This window comes from Hylobates moloch, unplaced genomic scaffold (assembly GCF_009828535.3).
Source record: "Hylobates moloch isolate HMO894 unplaced genomic scaffold, HMol_V3 SCAFFOLD_1, whole genome shotgun sequence".
Classification (NCBI taxonomy): Eukaryota; Metazoa; Chordata; class Mammalia; order Primates; family Hylobatidae; genus Hylobates; species Hylobates moloch.
Genome location: NW_026652276.1, coordinates 47,058,620 through 47,080,515, shown reverse-complemented (window position 1 = coordinate 47,080,515; position 21,896 = coordinate 47,058,620). Strand labels below are relative to the sequence as shown.

Here is a 21,896-nt window from a genome sequence, read left to right as displayed (position 1 = left end):
AAGGAAGGATAAATTTACCTTGGTATCTTATATGTAGGTGAGAATAAAAGAATAATATTATCTTTCTACAATATTAACAAATTCTCATCAAGTGGAGCTATTTTCTGGCAGAAACCTCCTTCTTTGTTTGACACTGAAGGTCCACGAAGGATGCAAGTGGATTTAAGAAACAAGTAATCTCAAGTTATCTATATGATGCATCTCCATGACGTTATTGACATGTAGACAAACACTTGAAATAATTCTCATGTAGCTTTATCTTCTGGCTCCCATTTTATAGGATATACGTACTAAAGAGAACAGAATACTTTTGAGAGGTAACATACCAAAACATTCGCCCCCGCCCCAAATATAATCACCACAGATTTTCAAACCAAAGCTTGTAAGATGCATAATTTATTCTGGTGATGGGAGCAATAGAAACTGGATAGTGAAATTGAGTTTTCAGAGACAATACTGATATCTTGAGACATATGTCAGCAATAGTGTCTTCATGAGATCAGTTCAGTGGAATGACAATCGAGCCCTTCTGGAGATTCTGTGAGCTACATAGTCTTCTTTAACAAACTCCCTTTTTGCTTAAATTAGGCAGAGTTGTTTTTATCACTTAAAATTAAAAACCTTGAGTATTACCAAATTATATATTTAAAGGGAGAGGCCTGTTAAGTATAGGCACTAAAATGTGGAATTGGATGCATACAGAAAGTAGGACAGAATTAAATTGGCATCATACCATCCAGGAAAGAACATGGAGAATCTTACTACATGACAATGAAATATTTGATTCAATGATTGCCCATACCTAAAGATACAGAGATAAGGTTTAAGCAATCACAGTGGAGGCTATAAAAGCTGGGACATTGGTAGGAAAAACACAGAACACTAGGCTTCATTTGTTATTTCTTAGAGTTTTCAGTAAAATCAATATGGCACAAGAGACAGTCTGAAGGTCACCACTGTGGAATTAGAGAGAAAGGAAACACAGAAAGAAAATTTCTTTCTTGAAATTGAGATTGGCAGGGCCAGGTAATGGGAACAGAGAATAAAGAAGACACTTAGCAGAAGAAAAAATTCAAAAAACTCTTAGTCTCTACTAGACAGGGAGGCAGTGGGAAGCCAGGATGAAATTCAGAGTGGGGCCTCCCAACCAAGGAAAGTGACTCAGTATCATAGGAAATGACTATTGTAAATGCATCAGTGAAGGCAAGATCTGGGCCATTTACTACTTAACATCCCACGAAGAAAATCCAAAGTAATGATGATAATTCTTCACTCTAAAATACTTCATACTGCTTGACTTGCATAAAAATCAAACTTATTAAGTGGCTAATCTTTGAAGTTGAATCTGAAAGAGATGACACAGCATAGTCATGAGCTCAATCTAAGTAGCCAGACTTGATTTCAAGTCACATAGGACAGTCACTTCTCTGCTCTCTCTAAACTTCAGTTTTCTAATATTTACATTAGGGGTTGTCCTTAAAATTTATATGAGAATTAATTAAAATGAGGCAAAAAACCAACAAAGCACTTTTCCAGACACATAGCAAGCACTGAATAACTATTATTATGGGTTCTTATTGCAAAACATTTAGATAGAGCGTGAATCTTAAATTGAGGTTAATAAATATGGTGAAAACTGTCATTTGGAAGTTTTAAAGATATGTTCTTAACTAAAAGATTATATGATTATGGCTCTTTTCCGCTATGGCTAATAACAGAAGGTTCACAGGAACACTCCGATAGTTAATTTAATGTTTAGATCATCATTAAATAAATAACAAAAATATGGGCTTCAAATATATGTTGTAATATGGTTTGAATATTTGTCCCCTCCAAATCTCATGTTGAAAAATGATCTCCAGCATTGGAGGTGGGGCCTGGTGGGAGGCATTTGGGTCATGGGGGCAGATCCCTCATGAATGGTTTGGTGTCATCTGGTGGTGCTGAGTGAGTTTTCACCCTGTTACATACCATGAGATTGGACTGTTAAAAAGAGCCCCCGGCACCTCCTCCCCTCTCACTTGCTCCCTCTCTTGTCATCTGATCCACTGGCTCCCCTTAGTGTTCTTCTATGAGCCATACACTTTCTGAGGCCTCACGAGAAGCAGATGCTGATGTCATGCTTCTTGTACAGCCTACAAAATTGTAAGCCAAATAAACTTTTCTTTATAAATTACCTAGCCTCAGGGTATTTAGCAATGCAAAATGGACTAACACAAGTAGTAACAAAGGTAATCGGGAATTTGTCACATAATAAGAAATATTCAAGGGAAAATATCCTCCTACAGGGGGCAAAATAAAACTGGATTCAGAATCTCCTCTCACAACGTAATGAAGTTCATTGTTCATTTTACAAAGATAAAACAGCAAATATAAGGTATCCGTGGTTAAAAAAAATGGGCAAACTTTATGACACAGACTGAATATACAAGTCTACTCCTAACTCTGTTCCCACCTTACCAACCCTAAATTGGTACTAAGGAAAGAAAATAAATCAAGAAAAGTTTAAGAATCCTGATTAATATAATACCCATACTCCTTTCTTACATTCATTGGAGAAAAATAGATTGAATATCGGTTTTTACTCTGCAGAAAAGCAAAGAAAAGCTATCAAACATTAAAAGTCCTCTCTATCACCACATGTTCTTAGTAGAGCAAGATAAACAGAGATCCTCACTTTGGTATCTCCAGGCAAGGAGAAAAACAGATGGGGAAGAAAAATCACATAAGCACCAATAAATTGTGACTCAGGAGAACTGAAGAGAATACACAAAACAAGCTTGCTGAAGGAACAAGAAGCTAATAGATAAACTGTGTTTCAATGGAACACTATAAAACAATGAAAAGAAACTTTACCTACATTCACCAATATGAAGGAATCCCATAAACATAATATTGAATTAAAGAAGAAAATTCATTAAGGATACACACAGTTTAATTTGATGTTTTTCAGGAGTGTGGGAATAGTTTATTACATACATACATTAAAATTCTTTATTTTAACACATACAAATGTGCATTTACTTACCTATATGTTAATATAGGGTTATAGATTTTTTTCTGGCATGAGTCTACAGATTAGTTCTTCACTTTTTAAATCATTGATAAAATATCTAATGATGAACAAAAATTTCAAAACAACTATGAAGCAAACTGGGTATATATAGACTATCAGTTAATCTGGTAGGCTGTTTGAGTACAAGTCAGTTAAGTAAATGGCATACAATAAAATTGAAAGTATCTGTTCATAGTAAATGAAGAGGAAAATGACAGAGAGACCCAAAAAAACTAGAAAAATGATCATCAACTGAGTGACAGAGACAATGATGATTCAATAAAAAATATTTAGCCTTCCTGCAATATTGAACTCATAGCAGAAAAAGCATTTAAATACATAATTATAAAACTTTTTCCTTAAATAAAGAAAAATGTAAATCTTCCAATAGAAGCATATGGCAGTATATGGAAGGAAAAACTAATGTAAAATAATCAGCAGGGATTTTTAAAAGATCTTTTCAGTCATACTGAATTTCTATAACAAGAAATATTTCCTGAGACATTGAAGTAGGAAGAAAATAAAGAGTCACTTAAGAGTAAAAAATTAAGCTGGGCTCAGAATACTACAAATAACGTATAAGTCCAAAAAATAATACAACAAAAATGTTCACAAATTTCTGTGGTGATTAAAATATGAGCCAAGAATTTTAGACCCAGCTAAATTGTCCCCCTAGAACATAGACATTCCCAGACATTAAAGAATTCAAGAAAAATAACACTGACTATATATGAATATAAAACTAAAACTAAACAAATGAGACGATCCCATTTCAAAAATATATCAATGGTATAAAATTTGACAAGACGGTAATTCATTCTTAATGTCTTTTATAATCTTTTTTCTTAACTTAAAAATAGATCTTTTAGAAACTAATAATCCATATGATGGAAAACAAGCTCACCTACTCCTTTAGTTTGTATGTTTCTTTTTCATGTGCTAAATTCAAGTAAAATTAAAATTAAAACATTTTATTGTTAAACAGTATTTGGTTAACAATAAAATCTCATTTTTTATAAAACTATTATTTCTATCCAGCATTTTTTGTTATAATGCATGAAAAAAATCTAAAATTATAATTGCTTAATGTGAACTCAATTGTTATTTCTGGATGGAGAAATTTTTTTTTTCTGTAAAGTGTGAATTCTTTGCAATGCATTTTAATGCCTTCGTAATGTGTTTTACACAGACAGTAACATATTCTTAAAAAATGAAAGTTGAAACACAGAAAATTGTAGATACAACTTGAAGATAACATTTGCCGAGCCACTTTGACCTTTGCTCTAACAAAATCTTTCATGTTCAGTATTACTTAGCAGATAAAAACTCTATATCTGACTGCACAGCAAACAAACCATGAATTTTAAAAATAATAATAAATTAATTTTAAAAGGCAGAATGTCATGTTAGCGGCCAAACCAGTTGAAGAATTTTAGAAAAAAATTTCCCTCATTAATCCCGTCAAGCAAAAGTACTAATTGACTCTAGAAGAAAAGTTGGTGAAGAAAGATAGGAAATTATTTTAAAAGACTCAAGGCTGTGCTCTCTCACAAATTATATAAATGATTATTATTCTGCATGATACAGACTCAATGATTATAATGTGATCTCTTAAGGACACTATTGTATTTCTCTGATGGGTACAGAATTTTCTAGCATACCTAAGGTTATAAGGCTCAGTGGGGGCCTTCTACTTCTAAAGCAATATATAAATGCAATATATGATCTTGTATTTGAATGTTTAAAAAAATAAAATTTGTCCTAAAAAATTAAATGGTCCCTTTCATAAGTAAAAAAATAAAAGAAAACTAGTTTAAGCTAAAAAAAAAAAAAACTTCATAATGTATACCTTATCAAAACAAAAGTTAAAGTAGTTTCAAGTTTGAGAAAAAAAAGAACACACTTTTTTTTAATGGAGGGCAATTATTTCTTCCCATCTCCAAATAAAGATAAGGCTTATTTTGAATGATCTGTTTATTTGTGGAGTTGAGTTAAACATATTTAAATTGTTTTATTTGTAAATATAATTAAATAATGGTAAATTCTTGAAATGAGTTACCTGGAAAATTGAGTGACCTTCAATTAAAAAAATAAAATCTTTCCAAAGAATGACACTGATGTGGATTGGCTCTGTGTCCCCTCCCAAAACTCATCTTGAATTGTAATCCCCATGTGTCAAGGGAGAGATCTGTAATCACCAGGTATTGAGGAAGGGAGGTGATTGGATCATGGGGGTGGTTTCTCCCATGCTGTTCTAATGATAGTGAGTGAGTTCTCATGAGATCTGATGGTTTCATAAGGGGCTCTTCTCTCTTAACTTTCTCTTCCCTCTCAACTGCCACCATGCAAGATGTGCCTGCTTCCCCTTCCACCATGACTGTAAGTTTCCTGAGGCCTCCCAAGCCATATGGAACCGTGAGTCAATCAAACCTCTTTCCTTCATAAATTACCCAGTCTCAGGTGTAGTATCTTTATAGCAGTGAGAAAATGAACTAATACAGACACCCATCCAGATCTGAGGTCTTTGTGGACCCTTGCAAATCTAGTTAACACTTGACCTCTGCTGTCTTCAGTCTTATTATTCCAAATATGATTTTCCAGTCGCATTTCCAAATCTGTAGTAACACATAGCACTGTTTTTTACAAGACCCACCTAAAGTTATTTCAGTTATTTCAGTGGAAAACTAAGACTTTTAGTAATATGATCTAATAATTATTTCCTTTAGTTTGTAATCCTGTTATTAAAATGAATTATGCAGCAAAATATGCCTCTACCTTCTCTCTTTTCAAATAGGACCATTTCTTCTATTTTCTTTTTTTTTTCTCAGTCAGTATGGCACATCTTTTTTTTTATGGTTACAGAGTTTATTTTATTCTTTTATTATTATTATTATTATTATTATTATTATTATTATTATTATTATACTTTAAGTTTTAGGATACATGTGCACAACATGCAGGTTTGTTACATATGCATACATGTGCCATGTTGGTGTGCTGCACCCATTAACTCGTCATTTAGCATTTCTTCTATTTTCTGTTTCTATCAGCCTATGAACTTGTTCTTCCTGAAAGGGCCATATAAAATGGAAAGAGTAAATCATTATTGTTCTTGTTTTAAAGTGAGTCAATATTATTCTAATTCAAAGCTACCAAGATGGTATACCAACAAACAGCACCAATGAAATCCACCAGTTAGTATCCACAAGAAATTATAGTGATTAACCTGAATAAATTGGAATTATAAATTGCCATATCTAATTATTTCATATTGCTTGTTACCTATTTGGATAAAAAAGTTTAAAATGTACTTTGAGTTAGTTATTTTTCATCGAAGAATTATTTATATTCTTGAATATTTAAATTGTTTCCATTTTACAAGTAAGTATCGTTTTATTAAAATAAATTCCTAAGATTTAAAATGCTTATTATTATATGCACATTTTTGAGACTTATATATGACCAAATATAAGATATATACATTACTCAGAAAAACAATATAGAGCTCTGATTTCTTCGAATCCTAGATAACACTGGACAGTACGTAATTCTTCATCTTTAATACTATATTCCATATTTTATTATATTTAATAATACTTTTAAAATATAAAAATATTTTGTCAATTTAAGCATTCTAATATACCATAAATCTTGCTTTCACCACTGTATTCTTTATTCTTTCCTTATATAGAATTACTGTGCAAATTTTGTATTTTTAATCTTGATATTTTATATTAAATTACACATCTAGGTATCTAAATAATATAATCATTTTTATGTATATAGGTAAATGTTTTATTGTGCTTCTACTGCGTCTAACTGGAATTTACATATTTCAAAATAAATTAAAAGAAAGGAAAAAAGTTTTCTGGTGTGAGAAAAGTATAGCATCAATTTTTTATACCAGGTATGCATTGATAGTACAGCTTTAATCAATTTCATGTGCTTCTTTAACTTTCAAATATTAATTGCAAACTTATAAAGTCAGATACTGTGCTAGGAACTGGATTTAGGGCAATACCAAAAACAGGTACAGTGTCTTCCTGAACAGAGTTGGAAGAGGAAGGAAGACATTACTCAAATAATCAGACCAATGAAAGGTAAAATGGTATTTTTGACAGATGCTACAAGTTTATACACAATTCTATGAGGATATATAAAATGAGTATTTAACCTAGAAATTATTTCCTATTTATTTATAAGAAACTACTATAATTTATTTTTTGCCTAAAACTAAAACTTAGCCACACCTCAAACATTTGTTTCCCATAGCAACCATCTATGAAATGATGTGGTCCATGTTTCTTACATTTTAGATATCTAGCCTGGGCAACATGGTGATACCCTGCCTCCACAAAAAATACAAAAAAAAAAAATAGCTGGGGATGTTGGCACATGCCTGTGGTCCCAGCTACCCTGGAGGCTGAGGTGAGAGGATCTCTTGAGCCCTATGGGTTGGGAGGAGGTGAGGCCACGTGGAGGCTGTAGTGAGCCATGACCATGTCATTGCACTCCAACCTGGGCGATGGAGTGAAAAAAAAAAAAAGAAAGAAAGAAGAAAGAAAGAAAGAAAGAAAGAAAGAAAGAAAGAAAGAAAGAAAGAAAGAAAGAAAGAAAGAAAGAAAGAAAAGAAAAGGAAAAGGAAAATCTTCTCAGTTCAAATCTGACCTAAGTGCAAGTGTAGCATGAAGAAGAATTTGGATAAAGAAAACAAAATGCTCCCCTGAAAGTCTGACTAAAAATATTTAAATGTAAGTTGAGCATAGCCAAAAGAGAAAAATTTTCATTGAAATGGTAATGCAATGAATTTTCTAGCACAAAAGCAATAGAATTCATATACAGATGATCTCCAACTTATAATGGTCAGACAGGATTTTTTGATTATACAGTGGTGCAAAGGCAATAACACATTCAGTGGAAATCGTGCTTCTAATTAGAATTTTGATCTTTTCTGGGGCTAGCAATATGCAGTATGATAATCTATCACAATGCTGGACAGCAGCAGCCAGCCATAGCTCCCAGTCAACCACAAAATCACTAGTGTTAACAACTGATAGTCTACAGTGGACTGTGTTGCCAGATGATTTTGCCCAACTGTAGGCTAATGTAAGTGCTCCTCAGCACGTTTAAGGTAAGCTAGGCTAAGCTATGGTGTTTGGTAGGCTAGGTGTATTAAATGCATTTTTGACTTACAATATTTTCAACTTACAATGGGTTCATCAGGACATTTTAACCTCATCATAAGTTCAAGAGCATGCATACTTAAAAGAGAAGACTTATTCAAACGTTAAAGAGTAGACAAAGTAAGGGAAAATCTTATGCAATAAAAACTACTGTCTTTAAACTCTTTTGGGAACTTACAATCTATCGGGTATAAATTCACTACTGTAAATACAACATCATTTTTAAAGATGATGAAAGTATCTTAAATGTAATGAGCAGATAATAAAACTTTGTATCTCTTTGAGATTTATTGTTAATTAGAGTTAAATGTAAAACAATTTCTAAAATAGACATGGTACTTTAAATATTTAAATAACTTAAAAGAAGACTAAAAAATAAAATCATAAATGCATCCTTTTAAGCCTTTTTCTCCAGTGTTACTCTTAAACTTGCAAATGAATCAGATCTCCTTATCAACCAAAACATCATAATTTAGAGCTTTTCATTTGTTTACCTTTTCCTACTTATACTACAATTTTAAAAGTTAAGTTGCTATAAGGAGGAAACCCAAAATTGAGTAGAAGAAGTAGTTTCCTATTTCTCATTCAAATTCCGTTCCAAGATTGGCAGGCAGTTGCTCCATTCTCTTCAGTCATTCATCATCCAAGTGACTTTTATCACGTTTCTCTTCCATCTCGTGGTTATGGTTCTTACCTGCATTGTCAAAGCTGGGCTTCAGTTATATCCATGTCCAGCTAACAAGAAGGTAAGTGTGGTTGTGTACCTCCAGTGCTTTAAAACACAGTCCCAAAAGTAACATAGGTTATTTCTGCTCCAGTTACACTGAAAATAACTTAGTCACATAACCATATTGCAGTAAAGAGAGAGCTTGGAAACAGTCTCCAGCTGGTGGGCAAATGCCTAATTATAACTTTATTTTTTTAAAAAAAAAAAAAAAGGAAACATATATAGGTGCACATTTAGCAGTTTCCCCCATGAAGCTCCCTTGTACTAAATGTAATCATGCTTAAAATATGTATCTTTCATCAGATAGGTTACCTTTTAAAAGAAAAACAACACCATGATTTGCCACTTACCATCTTATTTTTGTCACCTAACATGTTCATTCGTTCTATAAATATTTATTGAGGAGCCATTATTTATTGGCACAGTAATAGGTGTGTAGGACATACAGAATTATATACGAGTCCTAGACTTCGAGAAGTTTGTCATCTAAGTGAAACTGACAGTGCCAATTGCTGTGGCAGGTGATTTAACTAGTTTGCCATTGAAAGAGTTTAAAATATATCACTCTACCATATTAAGTATTTAGGTTAAAGGCACTTAAAAAAATCAAGTGCAAAAGAATCAATCTGACCTTTGTGCTGTCTCTTAAAAGCAGATGATGAAATCCCCGTATGAAAGATGCCCTCCTATACTAGAAAGATGCAACATACTTATCCTCAAGGACAATAAATTGAAACAGAGAATTTTTAATAGACTTTGTGAAAAATAACTCTTATCTTACAAGTATCTCCACAATCTAGTTGCTTTTTCACAACTTACTACTCCATGTCCAATTAGTATGTAAGTAACTGAGTCTTCTTTTTTGGGTTTTCATTTTTTTATGAGGGCTCCCATGCCATGTAAAACTTGTACTATGCTTTTCTCCTGTTAATCTATGTTATGACGTTTTAATTCCCAAACCTAGCTGAGACCCTAAGAGAATGAAGGTGGAACTTTTCCACTCCTGCGTTTTGTGGCAACCCGGATAGGACCCTAAAAGGCTGGTATATCCCCCTGCTTTGGAGCCTGCAGATGGGATCCTGAGAAGGCTGACAAGTCTGCAGAAGGTAGGAATTCTTACCAGCATCAGCTCTCCTGGATCTCTTCTATAGTGGCCAGTTGAGAGGAAAGTATAAAATGTTTCTTTGTTCATTCTTTTCCAAATTTGGATTGGCAGGAGAAAAACATTTATAAGAATTGATTCTTTGAAATGTGGACTCTCTAGTGAATTTGGTTCTGGGTACTCACAGATTATTTACCTACAGCCTTCCAGGAATAGTCCTTGTTCTTTTGTCTCTGTCTTGTCATGTGATTTGTTATAAGGAGGAAACACATACTAGAAGTGCTCCTTTCATCTTGAGAGCTGGGCTTCGTGACCAGTGAATATATTCTCTCTGGTTTCTACCACTTGGGGGGGTACGAGCTTGCATTAGGTGGCTTGCCAGCAGACTACAGCCCAAAACACAATGTCTTTTTGCCTGACCATACCAGCAATCCTTGGTGTTTGTCTTAATTGTCTCAACCCCATTGCCTTGTTAACAGTGAAGGTACTCAGTTTCTGAGGCTATCATTAAGAGAGCCTTTGAATCTTGAGGGGAACAGCATCTTTTGCACCCCTGGGGATACATTTCTGGCATCCGTGGTTAAGCCAGAAAACGCTTATTGGTTTCCAGCCATAAAAAGGGCTTATTGGGTTTGAGTCACAAAGTAGGTATACTTTTGGAGATTTGGACTTTTGCATCTACAAGTTTTGATGTTTGTTTTTTGTTTTTTTTAGAGCACTCTCATCGGTACCTATAGGAAGATTTGACTTAAAAGAAGAAAATAAGCACTTATAGAAATTAACCATTTTTTCAGAAAACTAGGAAGTAACCTAAAAGTTTTTCAAGTTCACATAATCTAGGATAATCTTTGGTAAATAAAAAATCTAGTTTAAGTAGTTGGTTTAATTGAAACAGGCACGTCTTCAAAGTTATCAACATTAAATATAATGCAGACATACAACTTCTACCTGAATTTACTAATCGAAAAGTTTATGTATATTTAAGATTGTAAGAGTATAAATTCAACCTGAGAATAACATGTAAAATGAATAAATTTATTGATGTATGTCAAACATATCAATAAAAAAAAGTTTTGTTTTGTTTTGTTTCTGGAGACAGAGTCTTACTCTGTCGCCCAGACTGGAGTGCAATGGCACGATCTCGGCTCACTGCAACCTCCGCCTCTCAGGTTCAAGTGATTCTCCTCTCTCAGACTCCCAAGTAGCTGTGATTACAGGCACCCGCCACCATGCCCGGCTAATTTTTGTATTTTTAATAGAGACGGGGTTTCACCATGTTGGCAAGGCCGGTCTCAAACTCCTGACCTCAGGTGATCCACCCACCTCGGCCTCCCAGAGTGCTGGAATTACAGGTGTGAGCTACCATACCCAGCCAAAAACAGTTTTAAAAAGCCATATGTTTTGACTTTTACGTTCCTTGCTTCTGTGATTTTTAAAATACTTGCCTGATTTATCTGCAGGCTAAAATAATTTAAGATAATGACTAGTTTTGTTTAGTGTCTCACAAAGTTTTCAGGAACAATTGACCCATAATTATTAAAACTAATTAATAAACATAAGTGGGATAAACATTTATAAATAAAATTTTAAAGTGATTATGTTTTACAAGATATGTCTTCTTAAAAATTCAAAATCTTTTTGGTAACTTAAAACCTTAAAGTTGTACTGTTAAATTAAGTGATAGATATTTGTTGAATATCTAAATTACCTTCAAATAAAACACAATGTTGAAATATTAATTGCTAAACATAAATTTAATCTACATACTTTGGCTTCTTACTGCCAAAGAACAAAACTTGTTTGGATCTGTTACTAAAAATGTCCTGTGTGATATAGAAAAGTTGTGCCATGAGGAGATATACATATACACATACGTATACTTTTTTTTTTTTTTTGAGAGGAAGTCTTGCTCTGTCACCAGGCTGGAGTGCAGTGGCGCAATCTCGGCTCACTGCAACCTCTGCCTCTCAGGTTCAAGCAATTCTCCTGCCTCAGCCTCCCGAGTAGCTGGGACTACAGATACACGCCACCACACCCAGCTAATTTTTGTATTTTTAGTAGTTACCGGGTTTCCCCATGTTGGCCAGGATGGTCTCGATCACTTGACCTTGTGATCTGCCCGCCTCAGCCTCCCAATATTTTTTAAAATTAAGAAGGAGATCAGGCATGGTGGTTTACACCTGTAATCTTAGCACTTTGGAAGGCCAAGGCAAGAGAATGACTTCAGCCCAGGGGTGTGAGACCAGCCTGAGCAACAAAGCAAGGCTCCATTTCTAAAAAAAAAAAAAAAAAAAAAAACAACAAAAAAAAAAACGAAAGAAATAAAAAAGAAATTATATAATAATGTATTCACAAATCTGTAACAGACAGCTCAGAACTGCTTACTTTCTAATTTTCTAGTTTTTACTAGAAATTGAAGTCACTAAGATTAAAGAATTCTAGTTAATATGTGCAATTAAAACTACTAGAAATATTAGTGGAATCAACTCTGTATACAAAGTGCACAAGAAAAATAAAATTATTTTATATAGTTTTCAAAAAACAATCATTGTGTCCAGAACTGGTTCCTTCCGGTGGGTTCTTGGTCTCGCTGACTTCAGGTATCAAGCTGCGGACCCTCACAGTAAGCGTTACAGTTAAGGATGGTGTGTCCAGAGTTTGTTCCTTCAGATGTTCAGATGTGTCTGGAGTTTCTTCCTTCTGGTGGGTTCGTGGTCTCGCTGACTTCAGGAGTGAAGCCGCAGGCCTTCGCAGTGAGTTAGAAGTTACAGCTTTTAAAGGTGGCACATCCAGAGTTGTTTGTTCCTCCCCATGGGTTCATGGTCTCGCTGACTACTTCAGGAGTGAAGCTGTAGACCTTCGCAGTGAGTGTTACAGCGCTTAAAGGTGGGGCGGCTGGAGTTATTCTTTCCACCTGGAGTTGTTTGTTCCTCCCAGTGGCTTCGTAGTCTTGCTGGCTTCAGGAGTGAAGCTGCAGACCTTTGCACTGAGTGTTACAGCTCTTAAAGGTAGTGCGCACTAAAAGAATGAGCAGCGGCAAAATTTATTGTGAAGAGCGAAAGAACACAATTCCCACAGCTTGAAAGGGACCCAAGCAAGTTGCCACTGTTGGCTCGGGTGGCCAGCTTTCATTCCCTTATTTGGCCCCACCTACATCCTGCTGATTGGTCAATTTTGCAGAGTGCTGATTGGTCCATTTTATAGAGTACTGATTGGTCCATTTTACAGAGTGCTGATTGGTGCGTTTTTAGAGTGCTAATTGGTGTGTTTACAATCCTTTAGCTAGACAGAGTATTGATTGGTGCATTTACAATCCTTTAGCTAGATACAAAACTTCTCCAAGTCCCCACCCGACCTAGAAGCCCAGCTGGCTTCACCTCTCACTATGACATATAAAAGATGTATTTTGGTCAAAAAAGAGTAATTTTGTTTTAATTTGGAAGTTATTCAGGTGCTGTTTCAGAATAAATTGATAAATAAAGAATAAAAGTTAGTGGATCTAAAAAGTTGGAAAGAGAACAGAGGAGAGAATCTTATATAATCAAGATAACTGTACTAGATAAACTTATTAGAAGGTTTTAAAAATGAGCCTTAATATGATTAAACTGAAGCAAAACTAGAATTTGGTCTCCTCTATTAAAAGGACAATTTTTTCTTGGAGTATTGATCTATTCTTTATAAGAGATTGTAAAAATATTTTTCTTTACCTTTTAAGTAATTTTTTTAGAAAACAAAGATTTTATGTTTTGTTAAAATAATTTCCCGTGCTTTGTATTGTCCTTATTTGGTCTTTAATTACTTAAGAAAACTATGTTTTCTCAATATTAAAAGAGGTAAGCTATGTATTTACAACTATACAACTTTTCTGTATTTACTTCTGAAATTTTTTGTCACTTTGGTATTTGTCTTAGTTCATTTTGTGCTGCTGTAACAGAATACCACAGACTGGGTTATTTATAAACAATAGAATTTTACTTAGGTCACATTTCTGAAGGCTAAGCAGTTCAAGATCAAGCATTGCACCTGGTGAGGGCCTTTTTGCTATTTTGTAATATGGTGGAAAGCATTACATGGCAATAGAGTGTATATCAGTGAGGGAAGGGGGCCGAAATCATCTTTTATAAGAATGTCACCCCAGGCCGGGTACAGTGGCTCATGCCTGTAATCCCAGCACTTTGGGAGGCTGAGGCGGGCGGATCACGAGGTCAGGACTTCGAGACCTGCCTGGCCAACATGGTGAAACCCCATCTCCACTAAAAATACAAAAATTAGCCAGGAGTGGTAGTATGCAACTGTAATCCTGGGTCCTCAGGAGGCTGAGGCAGGAGAATCGCTTGAGCCCAGAAGGCGAAGGTTACAGTGAGCCAAGATAGTGCCATTGCACTCCAGTCTGGTTGACAGAGCAAGACTCCGTCAGAAAAAAAAAAAAAAAAAGAATATCATTCCCATTATAATGAACCTACTTTTGCAAAAACAATCTATTCATCGGGGAGAAGCCATGTGACTTAATTACCTCTAAAGGTTCCCACCAGTCAACACTATTGTACATGAACTATGGGGCACATTCAATCCATAGCAGTATTATTTCATGATGATCTGTGATTCTATTTTAACATTTTAAACCTTTTGACATTTTTACACAAACTTTTCACATCTAAATTCTAAATTAAGTCTTTTTAACCTGAAACTAACGTTTGGGTTTACCAGAGGGGTTTGTGAAAGATCTCAAAAGATCTGCTCTCTCTCCTTATTAAAAAAAAAGTGATACTAAACAAATTAGGCTTATTTGATGTGTTAAATTATACAGGAAGCATTGTCCAAAAATTGTTGTGTAACCTTCTTTGAGTTATATTTGTATGGATATGTTATTAATATGTGTTCCAGAAACTACATGAAATTCCTAGATATCTGATACGTCCTCATATGATTGTATATATCACAATTTTGGTTACTATGTCAAAGTGTTGTATGCCACAAAAAATAACCAAATTTCCTTGTCAGTGATCAACTACATTCCAATAGTGTTTCATCTTAAAGAATATTTATGGAAAAGACTCCAAAAATTCCTCCAGACTACAGGTTTCTAATAACCTTAAGATCATATTGGCCAGGCACGGTGGCTCACGCCTGTAATCCCAGCACTTTGGGAGGCCAAGGCAGATGAATCACGAGGTCAGGAGTTCGAGACCAGCCTGGCCAAAATGGTGAACCCTCATCTCTGCTAAAAATACAAAACATTAGCTGGGCGTAGTGGCAAGTGCCTGTAACCCCAGCAACTCAGGAGGCTGAGGCAGGAGAATCGTTTGAACCTAGGAGACAGAGGTTGCACTAAGCCAAGATCGCACCACTGCATTCCAGCCCAGGTGACAGAGTGAGACTGTCTCAAAAAAACAAAAGCAAACAAACAGACAAAATAGATCATGCCATTGGACTGGGTAAGAATGTCAAGACTTGTAATGAAGAAACTAATGGATTCATAAAATTGCTAGCCCAAGATAATCAAAACAAGAATTCATTACATGGGGCTACACAAACTGATGAGGTTTTTTAAATGATTTTTTGCCTGAAACATTGCTGATTCTTTAATATTTTGTTTCCTAGGTTTCAGGATACTTTTTTCTATTTTAACTATCTATAGCTTACAGTAGTTTGGTTGATGTACCTTTGTAAACAGACTTGAAACATTTATCTTTTTCTCTCTACCCAGTCCCTCCAGAATTTAGAAACTCTTAATGACTCTTAATTTTCATGGCAGTATGTTTGTGAACATGGGTTCAATAAGAATTTGTTCTCTTTGCAACAGGATACAATTGGAAACGCTGGTTATATTACCATGGCTTTGACTGAAATGTCATATTTTCAGGTATGATAAGACAGCTTTAAGAAACTAAGTTTTACTGTATGAGGCGAATGTTTATAAAGCCCTTGGGAAAACTGGTCTGCTATCTGACTTAAACAGTTCCTGGTCTTACAGGTGAGTAAGGAATATCACTTCCTGGCAGGCCCAGAGACCTAAAAATATTTGGGGGGTTTCAAGAGAGGAATTAGGCCAGGCGCGGTGGATCACGCCTGTAATCCCAGCTCTTTGGGAGGCCGAGATGGGTGGATCACGAGGTCAGGAGATCGAGACCATCCTGGCCAGCATGGTGAAACCCCATCTCTACTAAAATTTAAAAAAAAAAAAAAATTAGCCAGGCGTGGTGGCGTGCATCTGTAGTCCCAGCTACTCAGAAGGCTGAAGCAGGGGAATCACTTGAATCCAGGAGGTACAGGTTGCAGTGAGCCAAGATCATGCCACCACACTCCAGCCTGGTGACAGAATGAGACTACATCTCAAAACACACACACACACACACACACACACACACACACACGAATTCACCCAAGTCTCAGTCACCAAGAATAAGTTTGATGACAAGTCCTTGGCTTGGCTTCCTATTTCCAAGAGGCTTTTAATATTGTAATTTAAAATTCCTTATTAAAAGTTTCAGCAAAGCTGATTTTCAAAGGCCTATATGGTCAATCACTATTCTTGCTGCACTTATGTCAAAAATTTTTCCACATTTTATAAAACTTGCCTTATTTGGCAAATCAATTAGTCTTATTTGAATTATTCTTTCTAAAAATGGAGATAATTGTGGGGAGAAACTTCTATTTCAATAAAAACTATAACGTATCCAGATGGAATGTTGAACTGTACCACATGAAATTTTTCCTCTTTGTAAACTAGCTCCTGCCATTTTGTGCATTTCATCAATAATTAGCATTTCTAATTTTTCTTTCACCTTGTTTTTCATTCTTTCTCTTTTTTTAGATGGGGTCTGGCTATGTTGGCCAGGCTGATCTCAAACTCCTGGGCTCAAGTGATCCTCCCACTTCTGCCTCTTGGGTATGGGACTACTGGCATATGCCACCACACCCAGTTTTTTCTCTCATATTTCTGACCAGAAATTACTAAAAGCTAAAATTTCACTTTTTTGTAGCCTTGAAAACTAAAGTTGGACAACTCCATATAGACTTCAGAAAAATCACAACAGCTTATATATGAACAATCTTCAAGCCTATTGCCCTATGGAACACTCAGGCATGACTTAAAGACATCCAAACTAAAGATACTTCAAACCCAATGTTTAGAAATTTTTTGAACTGATTACCCCAGATTTAAAAACTGGATGGATTTACAATTTTTCCAACCATTAATTTTTGTTTTCTTTTGTTTGCCTTAGAAATACCTCTTGTTCTCACATCATATAAAGACATAACTTAGATGGAAGTCCACTTCGACAACCTCACCTCCTAAAATGAGACACACCTTCTTAACTGGACTAAAGTATTCTCATTACTAAGAAACTGATTAAATAAGATACTGGAATATATACTTAAGTGAGTTCTTTTCTGCTTGTTTCCATTTATATTTTTTTCTCCCTTTGCAGATCTCTTGGTACTGAGCCACTAACCCAATTCTTTTCTCCATAGCCACCAAGTCAGGTTTTAATGTGTGAAACATTTAGGAAGTTTCAGACAGGGAAATAAAGGAGTTAAAAATATATCACTCTTCTGTATTAACTATTTGAGTTAAAAGCATTTAGAAATAACAGCAGGAGCAAAAAGATCACTTTGACCTTCATACTGTTTTTAAAAGAGGAAGAAATTCCCATGTGAACGATGCCCTCCCTATACTAGAAAGATGCAAAGATAAGAAGTCAAAATCAAAAGAATTCTATTAATCTTATTATACTTTAAGCTCTAGGTTACATGTGCACAACGTGCAGGTTTGATACATAGGTATACATGTGCCATGTTGGTTTGCTGCACCCATCAACTCATCATTTACATTAGGTATTTCTCCTAATGCTATCCCTTCCCCAGCCCCGAACCCCCTGACAGGCCCAGGTGTGTGATGTTCCCTGCCCTGTATCCAAATGTTCTCATTGTTCAATTCCCACCTAGGAGTGAGAACATGCGGTATTTGGTTTTCTGTCCTTGTGATAGTTTGCTCAGAGTGATGATTTTCAGCTTCATCCATGTCCCTACAAAGGACATGAACTCATCCTTTTTTATGGCTGCATAGTATTCCATGGTGTATATGTGCCACATTTTCTTAATCCAGTCTATCATTGATGGACATTTGAGTTGGTTCCAAGTCTTTGCTATTGTGAATAGAGCCACAATAAACATACATGTGTGTATGTCTTTATAGTAGCATGACTTATGATCCTTTGGGTATATACCCAGTAAGGGGATCACTGGTTCAAATGGTTTTCCTAGTTCTAGATCATTTAGGAATTGCCACACCATCTTCCAGAATGGTTGAACTAATTTACACTCCCACCAACAGTGTAAAAGCGTTCCTATTTCTCCACATCCTCTCTAGCATCTGTTGTTTCCTGACTTTTTAATGATCGCCATTCTAACTGGCATGAGATGCTATCTCATTGTGGTTTTGATTTGCATTTCTCTGATGACCAGTGATGGTGAGCATTTTTTCATCCGTCTTTTGGATGCATAGATGTCTTCTTTTGAGAAGTGTCATTGAGAAGTGTCCTTTGCACACTTTTTGATGGGGTTGTTTGTTTGTTTTCTTGTAAATTTGTTTGAGTTCTTTGTAGATTCTGGATATTAGCCCATTGTCAGATGGGTAGATTGCAAAAATTTTCTCCCATTCTGTAGGTTGACTGTTCACTCTGATGGTAGTTTCTTTTGCCATGAAGAAACTCTTTAGTTTAATTAGATCGTATTTGTCTATTTTGGCTTTTGTTGCCATTGCTTTTGGTGTTTTAATCATGAAGTCTTTGCCCATCCCTATGCCCTGAATGGTATTGCCTAGGTTTTCTTCTAGGGTTTTTATGGTTTTAGGTAGTATAGTTGAAGTCAGGTAGCGTGATGCCTCCAGCTTTGTTCTTTTTGCTTAGGATTGTCTTGGCAATGCGGGCTCTTTTTTGGTTCCATATGAACTTTAAAGTACTTTTTTCCAATTTTATGAAGAAAGTCATTGGTAGCTTGATAGGGATGGCAATGAATCTATAAATTACCTTGGGCAGTATGGCCATTTTCACGATATTGATTCTTCCTATATATGAGCATGCAATGTTCTTCCATTTGTTTGGGTCCTCTTTTATTTTATTGAGCAGTGGTTGGTAGTTCTCCTTGAAGAGGTCCTTCACATCCCTTGTAAGTTGGATTCCTAGGTATTTTATTCTCTTTGAAGCAATTGTGAATGAGAGTTCACTCATGATTTGGCTCTTTTTGTCCATTATTGGTGTATAAGAATGCTTATGATTTTTGCACATTGATTTTGTATCCTGAGACTTTGCTGAAGTTGCTTATAAGCTTAAGGAAATTTGGGGCTGAGACGATGGGGTTTTCTAAATATACAATCCTGTCATCTGCAAACAGGGACAATTTGACTTCCTCTTTTCCTAATTGAATACCCTTTATTTCTTTCTCTTGCCTGATTTCCCTGGCCAGAACTTCCAACACTATGTTGAATAGGGGTGGTGAGAGAGGGCATCCCTGTCTTGTGCCAGTTATAAAAGGGAATGCTTCCAGTTTTTGCCCATTCAGTATGATATTGGCTGTGGGTTTGTCATAAATAGCTCTTATTATTTTGAGATATGTTCCATCAATACCTAGTTTATTGAGAGTTGTTAGCATGAAGGATTGTTGAATTTTGTAAAAGGGCTTTTCTGCATCTATTGAGATAATCATGTGGTTTTTGTCTTTGATTCTGTTTACGTGACGGATTACGTTTATAGCTTTGGGTATGTTGAACCAGTCTTGCATCCCAGGGATGAAGCCAACTTGATCTTGGTGGATGAGCTTTTTGATGTGCTGCTGGATTTGGTTTGCCAGTATTTTACTGAGGATTTTCGCATCGATGTTCATCAGGGATATTGGTCTAAAATTCTCTATTTTTGTTGTGTCTCCGCCAGGCTTTGCTATCAGGGTGATGCTGGCCTCATAAAATGAGTTGGGGAGAATTCCCTCTTTTTCTATTGATTGGAATAGTTTCAGAAGGAATGGTACCAGCTCCTCTTTGTACCTCTGGTAGAATTAGGCTGTGAATTCATCAGGTCCTGGATTTTTTTTGTTGGTAGGCTGTTAATTATTGCCTCAATTTCACAGCCTGTTATTGGTCTATTCAGAGATTCAACTTCTTCCTGGTTTAGTCTTGGGAGGGTGTAGTGTCCAGGAATTTATCCATTTCTTCTAGATTTTCTAGTTTATTTGAGTAGAGGTGTTTACAGTATTCTCTAATGGTAGTTTCTATTTATGTGGGATCCGTGGTGATATTTCCTTTATCATTTTTTATTGCATTTATTTGATTCTTCTCTCTTTTCTTCTTTATTAGTCTTGCTAGTGGTCTATCAATTTTGTTGATCTTTTCCAAAAACCAGCTCCTAGATTCATTGATTTTTTGAAGGGTTTTTTGTGTCTCTATCTCCTTCAGTTCTGCTCAGATCTTAGTTATTTCTTGCCTTCTGCTAGCTTTTGAATGTGTTTGCACTTGCTTCTCTAGTTCTTTTAATTGTGATGTTAGGGTGTCAATTTTAGATCTTTCCTGCTTTCTCTTGTGGGCATTTAGTGCTATAAGTTTTCCTCTACACACTGCTTTGAATGTGTCCCAGAGATTCTGGTATGTTGTATCTTTGTTATCATTGGTTTCAAAGAACATCTTTATTTCTGCCTTCATTTCATCATTTACCCAGTAGTCATTCAGGAGCAGGTTGTTCAGTTTCCATGTAGCTGTGCAGTTTTGAGTGAGTATCTTAATCCTGAGTTCTGATTTGATTGCACTGTGGTCTGAGAGACAGTTTGTTACAATTTCTGTTTTTTACATTTGCTGAGCAGTACTTTACTTCCAACTATGTGATCAATTTTGGAATAAGTGCAATGTGGTGCTGAGATGAATGTATATTCTGTTGATTTGGGGTGGAGAGTTCTGTAGATGTCTATTAGATCTGCTTGGTGCAGAGCTGAGTTCAATTCCAGGATATCCTTGTTAACCTTCTGTCTTGTTGATCTGTCTAATATTGACAGTGGAGTGTTAAAGTCTCTCATTATTATTCTGTGGGAGTCTAAGTCTCTTTGTAGGTCTCTAAGGACTTGCTTTATGAATCTGGGTGCTCCTGTATTGGGTGCATATATTTTTAGGATAGTTAGCTCTTCTTGTTGAATTGATGCCTTTACCATTATGTAATGGCCTTCTTTGTCTCTTTTGATCTTTGTTGGTTTAAAGTCTGTTTTATCAGAGACTAGGATTGCAACCCCTGCCTTTTTTTTGCTTTCCATTTGCTTGGTAGATCTTCCTCCATCTCTTTATTTTGAGCCTGTGTGTGTCTCTGCACATGAGATGGGTCTCCTGAACACAGCACACTGGTGGGTCTTGATTCTTTATCCAATTTGCCAGTCTGTGTCTTTTAATTGGGGCATTTGGCCCATTTACACTTAAGATTAATATTTTTTTCTTTTTTTATTATTATTATACTTTAAGTTTTAGGGTACATGTGCACAACGTGCAGGTTTGTTACATATGTATACATGTGCCATGTTGGTGTGCTGCACCCATTAACTCATCATTTAGCATTCGGTATATCTCCTAATGCTATCTCTCCCCCTGCCCACACCCCACAACAGTCCCCAGTGTGTGATGTTCCCCTTCCTGTGTCCATATGTTCTCATTGTTCAGTTCCCACCTATGAGTGAGAACATGCGGTGTTTGGTTTTTTGTCCTTGCGATAGTTTGCTGAGAATGATGGTTTCCAGTTTCATCCATGTCCCTACAAAGGACATGAACTCATCCTTTTTAATGGCTGCATAGTATTCCAT

At 35.6% G+C, this 21,896-nt stretch overlaps 1 long non-coding RNA gene across 5 annotated transcripts in view; it reads left to right on the top strand.

Annotated features, from left to right (window-relative positions):
• LOC131383676 (uncharacterized) overlaps positions 1–17,443 on the top strand; it is a 47,091-nt gene extending 29,648 nt beyond the window's left edge. For 2 of the 5 annotated variants that reach the window (XR_009213870.1, XR_009213872.1), the window contains exons 2-6: positions 5,406–5,470; positions 6,842–6,962; positions 9,930–10,071; positions 15,871–15,930; positions 17,294–17,443. This is a non-coding gene — a long non-coding RNA (uncharacterized LOC131383676). The remainder of the gene's footprint in view (positions 1–5,405; positions 5,471–6,841; positions 6,963–9,929; positions 10,072–15,870; positions 15,931–17,293) is intronic. The other 3 variants (XR_009213867.1, XR_009213871.1, XR_009213874.1) reach the window with 3 other exon arrangements.
• Positions 17,444–21,896: the final 4,453 nt, after the last annotated feature.